Below are 15287 nucleotides of genomic sequence, written 5' to 3' on the forward strand. Positions count from 1 at the left end.
AGGTTTTCTTAAGAAGGTAATTTCAGGGGCAGGTATATACATTTAAAAATTTATATATAGACCTACTGATCTTGTGAACAAAAGAGCTTGTCACTCCCCCGTCAGGAGGATAGCGGCCCCGGGAGGGGGAGAGGCGGCCACGGACGTCACAGCCGTCGGAACGAAGCCTGAGTCAGCCATCGGGAGGCAGCTGAGTGTGTGTGTCTGCGTGTATCTGACGGGATGCCAAGAAGAACGCTGTGAATTAAAGTTCTGAATGGTTTTAAACTTCTTCTCATGGATTCTGTGATTTCCATGTGTAAATCCTTCCCTGTACGGGAGGAGGAATAACGTCCACCTTCATCGAATTTATAGAACCTGAATTTAAAGAAATCCCGAAAGAGACCTTTCTAGAGGCCTAGAAAGCCTCTCGTTTTCTGCTTCTCCCTCCGGCGATACTAGGAGTGAGCGCATCCATGACTGGCCTCCGGAACAAGGAGCCCCACGATGTTTTTTAAAGATTTCATTTATTTACTTTTAGACAGAGGGGAAGGAGGAAGAGAGGGAGAGAAACATCAATGTGTGCTTGCCTCTCACACACCCCCAACTGGGGACCTGGCCCGCAACCCAGGCCTGTGCCCTGACTGGGAATTGAACCGGCGACCCTTTGGTTCACAGGCCAGCACTCAATCCATTGCGCCACACCAGCCAGGGCCACCAACGCTTTTGATGTCTCAATGGGAGATATGTCAAGTGCAATCATTTGTGTGTGGCACCTGATGCTGAGGTCAGAATTCAAGGCTGGGCTCACAGGGAACAGTGAACAAGTTACCAAGTCCTCCGAGTTGAACTGGTAAGTTGTGCTTTCACCTTTTAAACAATTCCAGCTATTTCTATTTATCTTCCAAAGAGAGTGATATACAGACGTGTACCTTTGCACCAGGTCTCTGCTTAGGGCATATTTCTGCTCCATTGGCCAGAGTAATTTATCTTGGATCACTAAATGAGCAATTAAGGGATCGTGGCTCTTGAACCTAAATATGCCATCCTTCTTTCCTCAAATGGGAAATTACCTTCATAATTTAAGTCAAATAAAACTTCTCCCTGAAATGCCAGGTGTTTAATGAAAGAAGGTTCTTTTGTCATTTTGTGCAGAGAAAAAAAGCCCCAGCCGAGGCTGATTCTACAGGTTTGCTACTGCCATCCTGTGGACAAACTGAGTATCATTCACCCAAGTAACATGGAGAGATTCTTAAGCAAGTAAATGGATGGTTGCTTTTCCCCTCCTTTCCTTAATTTCGAATACTTCAGCTATCTCTTTTACAGTGGAAAAAAAACAAACAAAACAAAATGAAACAGGAAACGTTGGATTTTCTAAGATTCAGGTCTTACGAAAGCTGTTTATGTGCAATGCTCCTAGGACATATTGCATCTTCTGTATTCACAAGTCCTTACATTTGTTGTGATTTCTCATCTTACAGTCGTGCACTCCACAGATGTGACTGTAGTGCAGATGATGCAACCCCTCCACACCTCGACAGACCGCACAGTGCATGGGGAGACCTGGCTGAGACAAGGGATCTACAGGGACACATGTTTATACTGATGCCACACTGCATTTTACACGTTACACGTTATTGTTTTCAAGCCATTTGACATCTGTTATTTCATTGTATCTTGCTGTCACGTAAAGTAGTGAAAGCAGATGGTAAAACTCCACCTTCATGGTGAGAGAATACCCCAGGACTGATGAGTTAGTGGTGAGAATAGACTAAAAAAGGCTTCTGTCCCAGCCCTCCTGGCACATGTTGAAGAACAAGGGTAATTTATCAGTCAAACCTTCAAAAACCACTGTGGAGTCTTCAAGGCAGCTGCGGCAAAATTCACAGTGGCATTCCCACCCTCACCGGTATGGCTCTGCTGGTTGGGCATCATTCTGCAAAGTGAAGGGTTGCCAGTTCGATTCCTGGTCAGGGCACATGCCTGGGTTGTGGGTTCCTGGGTTCAGTGCCCAGTCAAGACACGTACGAGAGGCAACCAACCGATCAATGTCTCTCACATTGAGTTTTCTCTCCCTTTCTCCCTCCTTTACCTCTTCTCTAAAAATAAATAAATCTTTCACAGAGTGTCACTCCCAAGGAAAATTCTAGGTGGTCAGACCAGAGCAGGGGTTCTCAAATGTGGGTGTGACATTGAGTCCCCTCAGATCCCTGGATCCGCGTGCCCAGAAATTCTGACTCAGCAGGTCCGGGGTAGAGCCCGAGACTGCATTTTTGGATGAGTTCCCAGGTGAGGGTGATGCTGATGTTCCTGGGCTGGGCCACACTTGGAGGACTGCTGGGCTGGAGGAGAAAGGCATGTGGAACCTACGTTCTGACTCCGATCTTTCCCTCACAACAAGGAAAGACACGAGCCAAAACCATCACCTTTATTTCCCAGGTGCCTCTCCCATAGGGTTGATAGAATGTGGGCAGATTTCAAAGTGTTTCCACCATCTTCAGAGAAAATGAGCAGCGAAGTATTTAAACGCTAAAACTAAGGGGAAAAAACTGCCCCCACCCCAAGTGTGACCCAGGTCAATTAGAGAATTCAGTGCTTATCTTGGTCTAAACCGGAACATCACTATAGAACAAGGTTGTTACTGGTTTTCATTTGTTTAAATCAAGTGTCTGGTTTTTAAAAGAATAAAACAGGAGTAGTTCATAGATATTCTACTAGACACTTTCCCTCCTGCTGTCCTTGAAGAATCAAGCCACCAGGAGTTCTACAGCCGCAAGGAGATTCTTCCTCCTAGAAGCAGCTGGGCTCAGGAAGTGCTGGGCCTCGGGCGAGACTGTGGGCCCAGCTGACCTCTTCACTGAGGACGCGTGAGGTCCTGGGCGAAGGACCCAGTTAAGCCATGCTCAGACTCCTGACCCACAGACACTGTGAGATGATAAATGGGTCTTATTTTAAACCACTAAATGTGTGCTAATTTGTTATATAACAATAGATAATACATGGAACAGGGAGAGTATTTAAAGATGTAACTGAAGAAAACTCTCCTGAAATAAAAGCGGATTTGTGTGTATAGATTGAAAAGACACACCAAAATTCAGGAAAGAAACGAACCAAATGTCAATACCAGGACATAGCCTAGTATAATTCCTGACTTTCTAGTATAAAGGGAGAATCATTTGGGAAGCCAAATAAAAAGATCAAGAGCGTTTATCAGGGAAAAAATGCAGGCTGTCCTCAGACTATAACACCAGTGCTAGTATAAGTCTGTAGAGTCTCTCTGAAAATGAAAATATGAATCAGGAATTGCATACTGTGCCAGACTGTGGTTGAAGTGTAAAAATAAGAGAGGAGAGGTTTAATATGCAAGAACTCAGGAAATATTACTCTCATCAGCCTTTCCCGAGAAAACGCATAGGGGATAAAATTCTGCCCACCAAGAGGGGAACAGAAAACTATGGCAAAGGAATGGACAATGAGCCTTAAATACAAAATAAACATGAGGGTTATGTCTCTAGAACACAATGCAATGTCATAAACTCTGACAACACAGAAGTTATCAAACTAACCAAAGGTAGGTGGTGGGGACCGGGGAAAGAGTAGTGTAATAAACAGAAAAGCAAGAAGAACAAAATAAAAGTGGAAATTAATAAGTTAGAAAATAGAAAAAAGAGAGAACTAATTAATAAGTCCAAGGGGTTGTTCTTTGAAAAAAATTATATATAGACAAATCATCAGCTAATTAAGAAAAATGAAGAACACACGCACAAACACATCCACATTTGAGAACCCCTGCTCTGGGCTGCCCACCTAGAAAAGGCAATAATGATATCTACAAGTGAAGAAATTAAAAGAATAATGAACAATTCCCTTATTCAATTCTATGCTACCAAACTTGAAAATTCAGAAAAAATGGATAATTTCCTAGGAAAATGCATTTTATCTTTAGAGAAAAGAGAAAACCAAATGAAGCCAACAGTAACAGAAGAAACTCAAATACTCCCTCCCACCCTCCACCCTCAAACCGGCCTGGAGAGTTTCCAGAGGAATTCTTACTCACTTTAAAGGAGTAGACTGTCCAGTGCTATTTAGTGCTCCAGAACACAGCAGAACAAGAAGGGCTTTTCTTAGGAAGTGGTGAAATTCTGATGACAGAACCGTACAAAGGTAGGAGCCCCACCATCTTATTTACGACCCAGGATCCGTCTCTCTTTGTGCCTCTCTGGCCTTGGCATGTAGCTTCCATTCTCAAGGTCACTCGGTGGTTGCAATCGAAAGTGATGACTCCAGTGCCATGCTGGGCAGAAGAAGAGTTACGTGGGTATCTGCCAGCTCAGTCGCCCAGTTCAATTCCCCCAAACCCTGTCCACTGACTTTTCTTAAAGTGCTTTGGCCCACAAAAGGGCCCATGACCACTGCCAGCCACAGGGAAGGCTGGAAAGGCATCACCATCCTGAATAGAATCAAGATTTTGTCAGATCAAGTGCAGGGCCCAGTTAAGTTTGAATTTTGGGTGAACAAATATGTCAGCACACACTTATACTAAATAATTATTATTTATCTGAAATTTGAATTTAACTGGGAGTCTTGGGTGTCCTGTTTCGTTTTTCTAAATCTGGCAACCCTACCCATAAGTGGCCAAGTAACTATTACCCTTATATAGTTATCACTTCCAAAAAAACTTTGTTGCCCTATGTGTATCCCTAAGCACTATAGTTTAGTCTTCCCAATGTAAAAAGATTGATATATTCTTAAATCTCTTTTAATCTACAGGTTCCTTTTCCATCCTTTAATTTCCGTAAAATCAATCTGTTGAAGAAGCCTGGCCTTTTGACCTGTAGATTTCCAACAGAATGGATACTGCTTATTGCACATGCATGGTGAGACTCACACTTTTACTCTGTAGTTGGTATTTCTTGAAAATTGGCAGCTGGATCCAGAGACTGAACCAGGCTCTGGTTCCATCTCCGGCAAGACTGTGGGTGGTAGTGTGTTCTTTCATCAAAAGTCACAAGTCTGACTTTCTTTTCTGGATTTTAGTGCAAACCATTGATACATGATGCCTTTATCTATTCATTTGGGCTTGTGAAATGCTGGTGTTCTATCACTTCATTTTCACTTATTAACTGGAATGCTTTTTATAAAGAAACATTATTTTATCTACTATTTGGTTCTCTAGTGGTACAACTCATATAGGAAAGTCGGGATAAATGCTAGATTCTTTCCCATTCTTTTTAAAGTCAGGTTTCGAGCAAATGAAAATATCATGATGAATTCGTGGAATTAAAAATATTTGATGGGTTTCTCTCCATTGCACTTATCATTACAGAAACTCAAACTATCTCGTCCTTGGTCAGTGGTAGCCTCCTCAAGCTCGCTCTTGATTCCTTTTGGCACTACCCTATAGCTTCTCTGTAGGCTGATGTTAAAGATGTCCCAAGCTTATCTTGTACATTTCCTGGCTCAGATCTGGAACTGGTCATCACTCCATAAAGCCTTGGGTCCAAAACTGATTCTTTGAAAAGACCAATGAAATAAACAAAGCTCCATCAAGATTGAGTGAGGACAAAAGCAACAAACACACATGAATATAAAGAAAAAATAAAAGTGGAACATAACTATGATTATGACAAAGATTTTAGAACTGATTGATGGATGCTCTGGAATGGATGTATATTGAATGGATATGTGGATGAAGTACATAACTTTATAGGACAATAAAATTTACCAGAACTAAGCTCAAAAAAGATAGAAAAATGGAGATCAATTACTTAATAAGAGTTAAATTATCAGAGTCTCTCTCTAAAAGCACCAATCCCAATTAATTTTTCAGGGAACTTCTCCCAAACGTTCAAGGAAAAGATACACACTGTGTCTTTTTATACAGACATATTTATACATACATATTTTATACATACTGTTCCAAAATTTTTAAAAGACAGTACAACATTGATAGATAAGGACAATTCAAGAAAAGAATATAGTGGTTGCCTCTCTTAAAAAAATGCAGAAAACCTTAATAAAAACAATAGCAAAATAAATAAGTAATGTATGAGAAGAAAATTATCATAACAAAATTGGGTTTATTGTAAGAAATATGAATCACTTAATGAGAAACTATATCAACTTAATTTACCACATTAACTGTTTAAATGAAACTATAATGCTACTTATTAGTTAGTGATCTTAACTATATTGTACTGGAGGTCTTAGCCAGAGTAATAAGACAAGAAAAAATATACAAAAAATATAAGAACAGGAAAGGAAAAAACAAAACTTTAACTTTTGATATGATTATCTACTAAGAAACCCAAAGAGACTCTATAACCAAATTACTATAATTAATAAGAAACTAGTAGTTAGAATTAAGACCAACATACAAAAATTTTGTGGTTTTTTTTTTTAAATGAAGTTTTGTTTTTCAAAATGTACAGCTAGTGGGACTGTTGTTCATGCATCTTTACCAACAGCTGGGGCATCCCAGCTGTTGTTTCTAGAAAACACCTTTGGTATTTCTAGTGTAAATTATTTGAGCTCTGTGCTTTGAAGCTAATTTAACAAGTCCTTTACTAAGGAGCCCCTGAAGGTCTACCCTGGCCAAGGAACCACAGACCTTCAGTCTCTCAGAGACAACAGCTGGGATTGGAAGTTTGTAGTTGAGAACTTCCTTACAGAGTTTGTCATATGTTGCTTTATCAAACAAGAGTAAGTTTTTGAGCTTGTCCTGAACTTTGCATTTGGACCACTTTTTCTTTTTGGCCTTGCCCCCAGATTTGTTCGCTGGATCTTTGTCTTTCTTGGCCGACTTTCCAGCATCTTTCTTCTTCTTGTCCTTGGGCAGCACAGTGAAACTCAAAGAGCAGTTGCTACCATGGCTGCCTCGATAAGATATCAGACAAAAAGGCCAACATATGAAAATTAATTGCACTGTAATATGTTGCCTTCCCCAAACTACAAAATGGAAATAAATTAAAAAGATATTTAGAAACAAGCATAATAAAGTATTTTTATCAAAAGACATCAAGGAGCGATAAAATAAATGGAGAGATATATTATGCTTATGGCAAGATATACTTGATAATATAAAGATGTTGCTCTTTCCAAATTATTCTATAAATGCGGTGTAGTTCCAATCAAAATCCCAATGAATACTTCATGGAACTTGGTAAACTGATTCTATAGTAGGTATGAAAGAGAAAAAGACCAAGAGTAGATCTAAAAGACAGGATAATGGCCCCTCAAAGATGTTGACCTTCTAGTCCCCAGAACCTGTGAGTGTGTTAGGTTGTAGTGCAAAGGCAAGTTAAGGTTGCTAGTCAGCTGACTATGATGGGGAGACTGCCCTGGATTGTCTGGGTGGGCTCACTGTCATGCCCAGTGTCCTTATGACTGGGGGGAGGGAAGCGGAAGACGGAGAATCGGAGGGATAGCAGTGTGAGAAGGACTTGGCCCAACGCTGCTCACTTTGAGGTGGAGTCAAGAACATGGGAAGCCTGGAGAAGCGGGAAGGAGCAAGGACCAGTTCTTTCCGAAACCTCCAGGAAACAACGCAGTCCTGTCATCACCCTGACATCATCCCAGTGAGACCTATTGAGACTTCTGAGCTCTAGAACTAATAGTAAGATAATAAATGTATATTGTTTTTAAGCATTGTCTGTGGTAGTTTGTTACAGTAGCAGTAGGAAACTAATTAGAATAGACAAGATGGTTTCAAAAAACAAAGAGGAAGGACTTGTCCTACCAACATACAAACTGATTTTAAAAATATAGAAATTAAACCCTGGCTGGTGTGGCTCAGTGGATTGAGCACCAGCCTGCGAACCAAGGGGTCACTGGTTTAATTCCCAGTCAGGGCACATGCCTGGGTTGCCAGCCAGGTCCCTGGTAGGGGGTGCACTAAAGGCAACCACATATCAATGTTTCTCTCCTCTCCTTCTCCCTCCCGTTCCCTCTCTTGAAAAATAGACAAATAAAAAAACCTTTTTTTTTAAAATATAGAAATTAAGGTAGTGTAGGATTGGTATCGGGATGGGAAAGAAACAGAGAGTCCAAAGCCAGACCACACGTGCACAGAAATTTGGTATGTGACATGACAGATCACTAGGGTAAGAACAAACTGTACGGTGGCTCTCCCAGCTCACGTCTGACCTACAGCCACCTGGGAGAAGACAACCTCCCCAGCAGTTCCCAGACTCTCCTGGCAGGGGTGACGCCTCAGCACATCTGCGGCCAGGTTGTTTGGCAAGCTTGTGCGGCCACCTGTTCAGGTATAGGGTATCAAAGGTCACTATGCCACTGCTCATTATTCTGCTGCATCTAAACAGAATAAACCAGAACAAGTAGAAAAGGATGTGTTCAGAGTAGCATGAATGTTAAAGGAACCCAAAATGACTGCTTCGATTATGAATCCCTATGTAAAGCGTTCCATTAAAGTGAAAAGCCTGAATGATACGACCACAAAAAGAGAGGTTTTCCCCCCTCACATCCAAACTGATCAATTCGCTTGCTGAAACTGGTCACTTGCACAACACCCCAGGCATCAATTCTGCTTTTCCCACCAAGGGGAGAGTCCACTGTGGAGAAGTCCCATGCACAGTGACCTCTGCACCTCCTTTAGTGGAGGCCACTCTTTCTGAACTACAAATGGTCCCGAACAGCTTCCTAAGTAAAAGGCAAATATTGAAATCAGAAGTTAAGTGTGATCTATCAGACATGGGTGGAATGATTGTCCCTATTGGAGAGAAATATGTTGATATGTCTGCGAAAACCAAGATTCAGAAGCTGAGCAAGTTTACGTGGGAGGTTTTCTGAAAGTGTTGATTTTTCTGTCAGTGAAAATCCTTTATTATTTTATTTATTCTCAACCAAGGATGCGTTTTTTTCATTGCTGTTAGAGAGGAAGGGAGAGAGAGAAGCACTGATTGGCTGCCTTCTGAATGCACTTGGACTGGGCGCTGGCGCCTGGAGCCTGGGCCGGGCGTTGAGCCCACAGCCCAGGTGTGTGCCCTGACCAGGAATCAAACCTGAAGCCTTTTAGTTATGAGATGACGCTCCAATCAACTGAGCTACACAAACCAGGGCTGTCAACGAAATTCTTAAACTTGGAGCAACAATAAAATGATTCCTGAATGGAACATTTAAAAACAAAAGAATGAACTATAATATAAATGGTGCTCAGACAATGGACATTTTGGTAAATTGACTTAAAAAAATGCCAGCAATCAGTCCTGTCTCTGTCACCTGCAGAGTGGATAATGGGGGAATCATAAACACAAAAGTCATGGTAGTGGTTACTTCTTTGGCATAAGGAAGTGGATAGAAGGAGGGAAGGGTACACAGGGAAATCCACTGTTTGGTAATGGATTTCTTAAGCTAGGGGCTGGGTACATGGGTGTTTATTAATCTATGCTCCTATTCATGTGTCTGAAAAATGTCATAAATGTTAAGTATATATAGAAAGAGTGAATAAAACAATAAATCACAGCTAAACTCCAAAGAGGAACTTAAAGACTATGATGCAGAAAGCAGTTTAAGGGCTTGAACCATGAAGCTGTCCCTCCCTTGGGGTGACACCCCAGTTCAACTCCTTACCCCGGAAATCACTCAGAGATTCTGCCCTGGAGCTGACACAGAGAACAGATTAAAAGCAAAACAAAACAATAAGGTACAATTTAAAAAGCTAAAGAAAGGGTCTGTAATGAAGATTAATGTCAAAACAGGAGAAACAAATGAAAACACAAACATTTAAATACTGATACCACATTTCATTGATGGTAGCCTCTGCACCTTACCCCAGCCTGCGGGCCACCCTCAAGTGTGGGATTCCGTCAGGTTAAGATAAATCTCTCATGCCCTCCTCACAGCAGGACGCTGGTGAGGGAGCTGTCACCAATTCCTTGTGCAGTTTACAAACAGTCAACACCCTTAACAGTGATTTCATGATTGCTGATATCAAACAAAAAAACAAAACAAAAAAACCCACTTTCCATGAAGACAGAGCTAGAACAGGGAAGCAATGGTTCCTTCAGTGTCTGTCCCCAGAGTGCTGCCAGTGCTGGGTGTCACTGGCACCAATGCAGAGCAAAGGTGAAGGGTTTGCCGGCCCAGGGCAAGGGCAGGATCCAGCTTTTCTTTAGGTTAAACACGAACTGGGAAAAACTCCCAGCTCCTGTCCATTGGTAAGAAGAATTAAATCTGTCTCCAATGGTTTGATGATCCAGCTGCTTTCCACTGGCTTTGCAAGCCTATCTCTGAGCTTTGGTGCGCTGTAGTCCATAAATTTAATAGGAAGCAAACAAAATCAATTTAACCTGTTTCAGTCAAAGAACCACTTTATTATAATTATTTTATTTCCTGCTCTGTGTATGTTGACATATTTCATACAGCACATTTCTTCATGTACCATTTTCAATGTTGGTTTTAAAAATAGTGTTCTACACAGATTTCCTATATTCTTATTGTTGCTTCCTTTTTGTTTGTATTTATTTCCTTTGTTTTCTCTTCTTTTATTTTAGCCATTCTATAATGCATCACAAAATCTCTAATTCATTTCTTTATTTGATAATTAAGCACTTTAGAATTTTAAAAAGATTTTATCTATCTATCTATCGGGAGGGAGAAAGAGAGGGAGAGAAACACTGATGTGCGATCAATAGGTGCCCCCTCAGGGGGCCTGGCCTGCAACCCACGCATGTGCCCTGACCGGGAACTGAATTGGTGACCTTTTGGTTTGCAGGACGACGCCCAACCCACTGAGCCACACCAGGCAGGGCCCAGACACTTCGCATTTGGATAAAATGTCTGTGAGACTATTTTTGACAGGTTTAGCTAGTATTACAGTTTTAAATAATCGCGAGGACTTTTAGTGTCCTTCTTTTGTTTTACTTTTAAAAATTTTCAGTGTATTGATTTTAGAGAGGAAAGGAAGACAGGGTGGGGGGAGTGAGAGAGAGAGAAGGACAGAGAGAAACATCAATTTGTTGGTCCACCTAGCCATACATTCATTGGTTGATTCCCGTATGTGCCCCGACCGAGGACTGAACCCACAATGTCTGCGTATCAGGGCGATGCTCTAACCAACTGAGTTACCTGGCCAGGGCTTGCCCTTCTTTGTTTACTGAAATTAAGACATACCATCATAATTTGGGGCCTAAGGAATTACCACCTGTGGAAGCTCTCTCTTTCAAATCTTTAGAGAGTATATTTTCTCCAGCCGGTAGAGCAGGCAGTTAGACAGGCATGAACACAGCAGACAGGCACGAACACAGCAAGAGCCGCAGACCAGGTATGGAATGTCACCAGGGCCGCCTAGCAATGCGCAAAACTAGGAAAACAGCCCTGACTGGTGTGGCTCAGTTGGTTGGGCATCATCCAGCAAAGCAAAAGATCACTGGTTCAATTCCCAGTCAGGGTAGGTGTCTGGGTTGTGAGTTTGGCCCCTGGTCGGGGCGCATACGAGAAACAGCTGATCAATGTTTCTCTCTCACATCAATGTTTCTCCGCCTCTCTTTCCCTCTCCCTTCCCCTCTCTCTAAAGATAAATAAAATCTTTAAAAAAAAAACTGGGAAAACAAGTATTACAGGCTAGTACCTTGCCCCCAGGGTGACCTTTCCTCCCCTGGCACATTGCTAGTCATGCAGTTCAGACCTCCTCGGAGGAGGCGCAAGGGGCTGGAGAAGAGCCTCATATGATGATCATACAAACCCTTGCACAACCAGTCCCCCTATGCAGTAAGCCCTTAGGACAATGGGGTTCTGTTCAGCATCAAATGACCTTAGGAACAAAGCCTGGGGTCTGTTGATCACAGGGGCAAACTTTTGGTCAAACTAGACATAAGAACTAGGCCTCAGCTATGTTTCAGCTCAAGGCTCAGAAAACTACCAAAACCAGACAAAGTGACACCATGGCTGACATTAGGACCAGACGCAATGATTAACGACCCTCTACCCTAGTGCCAACCAATCAGTAGAGACCACTGCCCTGCAAGTACACGCCTGGAAAGCTGATGAATATTCTATTAAGATCCTCCCCTGAGATCCTCCCTAAAATCCTTGCCTTTAGAAAACAGCTAAAAACCCGTAAGGCAAGGGACCCAGTGTGTACTCTTCTTTCTTTGAGCAAGCCCACGACTGTCCCCGCTTTCTTCCCTTAGGTACGTACCTTTGCTTCCTTTCTCCTAAGCTCCAAGGACCCTCTTTCTGCCTCTGTAACTTGCTTCCTGAGTCCAGGCAGCCCAGCTGGCTCACTCCTTCTGCCTCTGTGATTTCTAAATGAATTTCTTGCCTTAGAGTTTTTGGCTCTGAACTCCAGGGCCAAGCTCTAACTCCACCGTTAACACAGGCACAACACTGTCAACTCTTACTAAATTACCCAGTTGCTTGGATATTCCCTTCACCCAATGGGAAAATGTCACCAAATAGCTGTTTCACAAATGCAGTTCCAGAACCCACAAAAAGAATAATCAGTACAAAAACTCTTTGATGACTGGCTCTGATCTTTGGAGAGTATGTTTGCATTTTGTGAGCCTTTTCTTTAAAAAAAGAAAAAGTAAACCTATTTCTCCCTTGACCTTTTTCCATCGATAAAGAAATTAACAAAGCCAAACAAATAAATCCCAATTAGACACCCATCAAAATAAATAAAACCAGCAAAAGTAATAAGAAATGTGGTTAATTCTTACAAAGTCTGCACAAAGGGCGTTGGACAAATTTCAAAAGAATGGAATGTTGTAATTACACTTGGATTGAATGGAGTTGCTACTGGTGCTGCTGATCCTGTATGTGAGGACTCTCCTCGCTTCTGCTGAATCATTGGACCCAGGTGAACAAACGAACTTTGTGACCTGAACTGAAAAGTGTAAAGGGGAAAGCAAATTTAAACTGTCCCACTGACTTTTTCCCTTTGCAAAAGGGCAGATCCTTTCACAAAACCAGTTAATCTTAAATTAGGGGATTTATTCCAAGTCATAGTTCAGATTTTACCACATTTCATACTGAGTGTTTCTGTAATTCTTTTTAAAATTAATTTTAGAGAGAGTGAGAGACAGAAACAAGAATTTGTTGTTCTACTTATTTATGCATTCATTGGTTACTTTTTGCATGTGCCCTGGCTGGGGATTGAACCCACAACCTTGGCGTACTGGGATGACACTCTAACCAACCCGAGCTACCCAGGCAGGGGATATCAGTAATTCTCTTGACGCAGAAGTGGACACAAGGCCTCATGAACTGACTGTCATATGCACAGTCTGTGCTGCCAATGTCAAACCAGTCTTGAATTAGTCAACAGTCCAAGTTCATAAGTAGTATTACTTTGGGAACAGGTGATGATACATTTAATTGTTATCTCATGCCTCCAACATGAGCACAAAGCTAGTGTTCTCAAGTTGGGCTGAGAACCAAAATAAGGTAGCAGTTTTAAAAAAGGAAAGTGCAGGTGCCTAACTTTTCCTAAGTCGCTTATTCAAACGACGTGGGCTAGGGCCCAAGGAACTGTATTTTTACAAAGCTTTCCAGGGATTCTGATGCAGTGGGGACAGAGCCGTCAGGCCGGCACCGATATGTACCGTGCTACACAGTGGAGGGGGTGGGGTCCACACCTCTGTGAAAAAAATCGGAATAAGAGAAGTTAAACCAATGACTCACTAACGTAGTAATTAGGAAATGTTTATTGCAAAAACACCAGAAAGAGTTTATAAACTGGGAACACTCAAACCAAAGAGCTGGGCTAGACTATAAAGAAGACCACGGAGTGAGAAAGTGGTGGCTCTTCTTCACAGCGACGTGCTGCACCATTGCGATGTGCAGTGGTTACCTCATGGCAACTTCGGCAAACTTCAAATTCCACTTAGGATTTCCAGAGGCATAAGCAGGAAACAACCAGGGTCGAGTTAGTCTCACAAAATAAGCTTAATTAAGCTTTGTTTGAATGATGAAACTTGTTTCGTCTGCTTCAGGAATTTCCAAGACCGGTCCCCATTTGTTTTTCATTTCAACGCTCCGCACCTCAAACAGGGACAGGAGACGCTGTGCCGAGGTGCGTTCAAACCAATGACTCAAAACCACAGACCGTTGTGCATCTTTATGAAATGGCAGTTTCACTTGATACATAAATAGGTTAGAATGCCATTTTTATTTTGAGTGGTCGTTACATGGGTGTATCCAATTGTCAAAACCCATCTCGTATTTAAGGTCTGTACATTTAATTAATTATATGCTTATTTTACCTCAAAAAGAGATCACTTTACATTAAAATATGAATACATTTCAGTGTAGAATGCAAAATTTACATTTATTTATTATTTTTTAAGAATTTATTTATGTATTTATTTATTTATTAGTTAGAGGGAGGGAGGGAGGGACGGAGAGGGTGAGAAACATCGATGTGAGAGAGAAACATCACTTGGGTATGGCTGGTATGCACACTGACCGAGGATAAAACCTGCAACCCAGGCATGTGCCCTGACTAGGAACCAGAGCAGCGACCTTTCAATCTGCTGGATGATGCCCAACCAGTTGAGCCACACTGGTCAGGGCCCATTTATTTTTCAGATGAACTCTGGGACTTCAAAGAAATCTCCTCTAAGAAGGACTACCTTTAGATTAGGTCTCCATTTCTAGAGAGGCAACCATTTCACTCTCTTTGGCTTGGGGATGGGGTTAGGGCTTGAAATGAAGACAGGAAGACATTTAGGAAGGGCCCAGGGCTACCATCTGAAGATCTCCGGGTTTAGAAATCCTGTGCTCCCAATGCTTTTCATTTATTTCACTACCCATGACCCACTCTTCTCTCTTCTTGTCCCTTTACCATCCTCATATTACTGGTCTTTTTACTTTAAAACACTCCAAATTCTCAGATATTTCAAGTTCCACTCCTGGTGATTGGAGACTGTGACCAAGCAGACGGTTTAACAACCCCGAGGCCATAGCCTAAGAAAGCACAAAAGTCCTGGACCAGATGGCTTCACAGGCGAATTTTACCACTCATTCAAAGAACTAACACCTATGTTTCTCAAACTGCTCCAAAAAATTCAAGAAGAGGGAAGACTTCCAAATTCTTTTTATGAGGCCAGTATTATCCTAATTCCAAAACCAAGTAAAGACACAACAAAGAAAGAAAATTATAGGCTAATAACTCTGATGAACATAGATGCTAAAATCTTCAACAAAATATTAGCAAACTGGACCCAGCAATACATTAAAAAGATCATATACCATGATCAAGTGGGATTTATTCCAGGGATGCAAAAAATGGTACAATACTCACAAATCAATGGACATAACACAATCAATGGACATAATACATCACAAAA

General features: G+C 41.7%; 1 protein-coding gene and 1 pseudogene across 3 annotated transcripts in view; one reads left to right on the forward strand and one right to left on the reverse strand.

Annotated features, from left to right (window-relative positions):
* The window catches only part of BTD (biotinidase), a 31803-nt gene that overhangs the window by 13420 nt on the left and 3096 nt on the right, over positions 1-15287 (reverse strand). The window contains exon 1 of one of the 3 annotated variants that reach the window (XM_036030620.1): positions 12137-12205. The exons of 1 other annotated variant lie outside the window; for it this stretch is intronic. The gene's annotated coding sequence lies outside the window, so the exon portion shown is untranslated. Of the gene's footprint in view, positions 1-4036; positions 4269-12136; positions 12206-15287 lie in introns of those variants that run through there. One more of the 3 variants, XM_028518913.2, reaches the window with a different exon arrangement.
* On the forward strand, positions 726-8884 carry LOC114501308 (annotated as a pseudogene).

This window comes from Phyllostomus discolor, chromosome 7 (genome assembly GCF_004126475.2).
Source record: "Phyllostomus discolor isolate MPI-MPIP mPhyDis1 chromosome 7, mPhyDis1.pri.v3, whole genome shotgun sequence".
NCBI classification, from domain to species: domain Eukaryota; kingdom Metazoa; phylum Chordata; class Mammalia; order Chiroptera; family Phyllostomidae; genus Phyllostomus; species Phyllostomus discolor.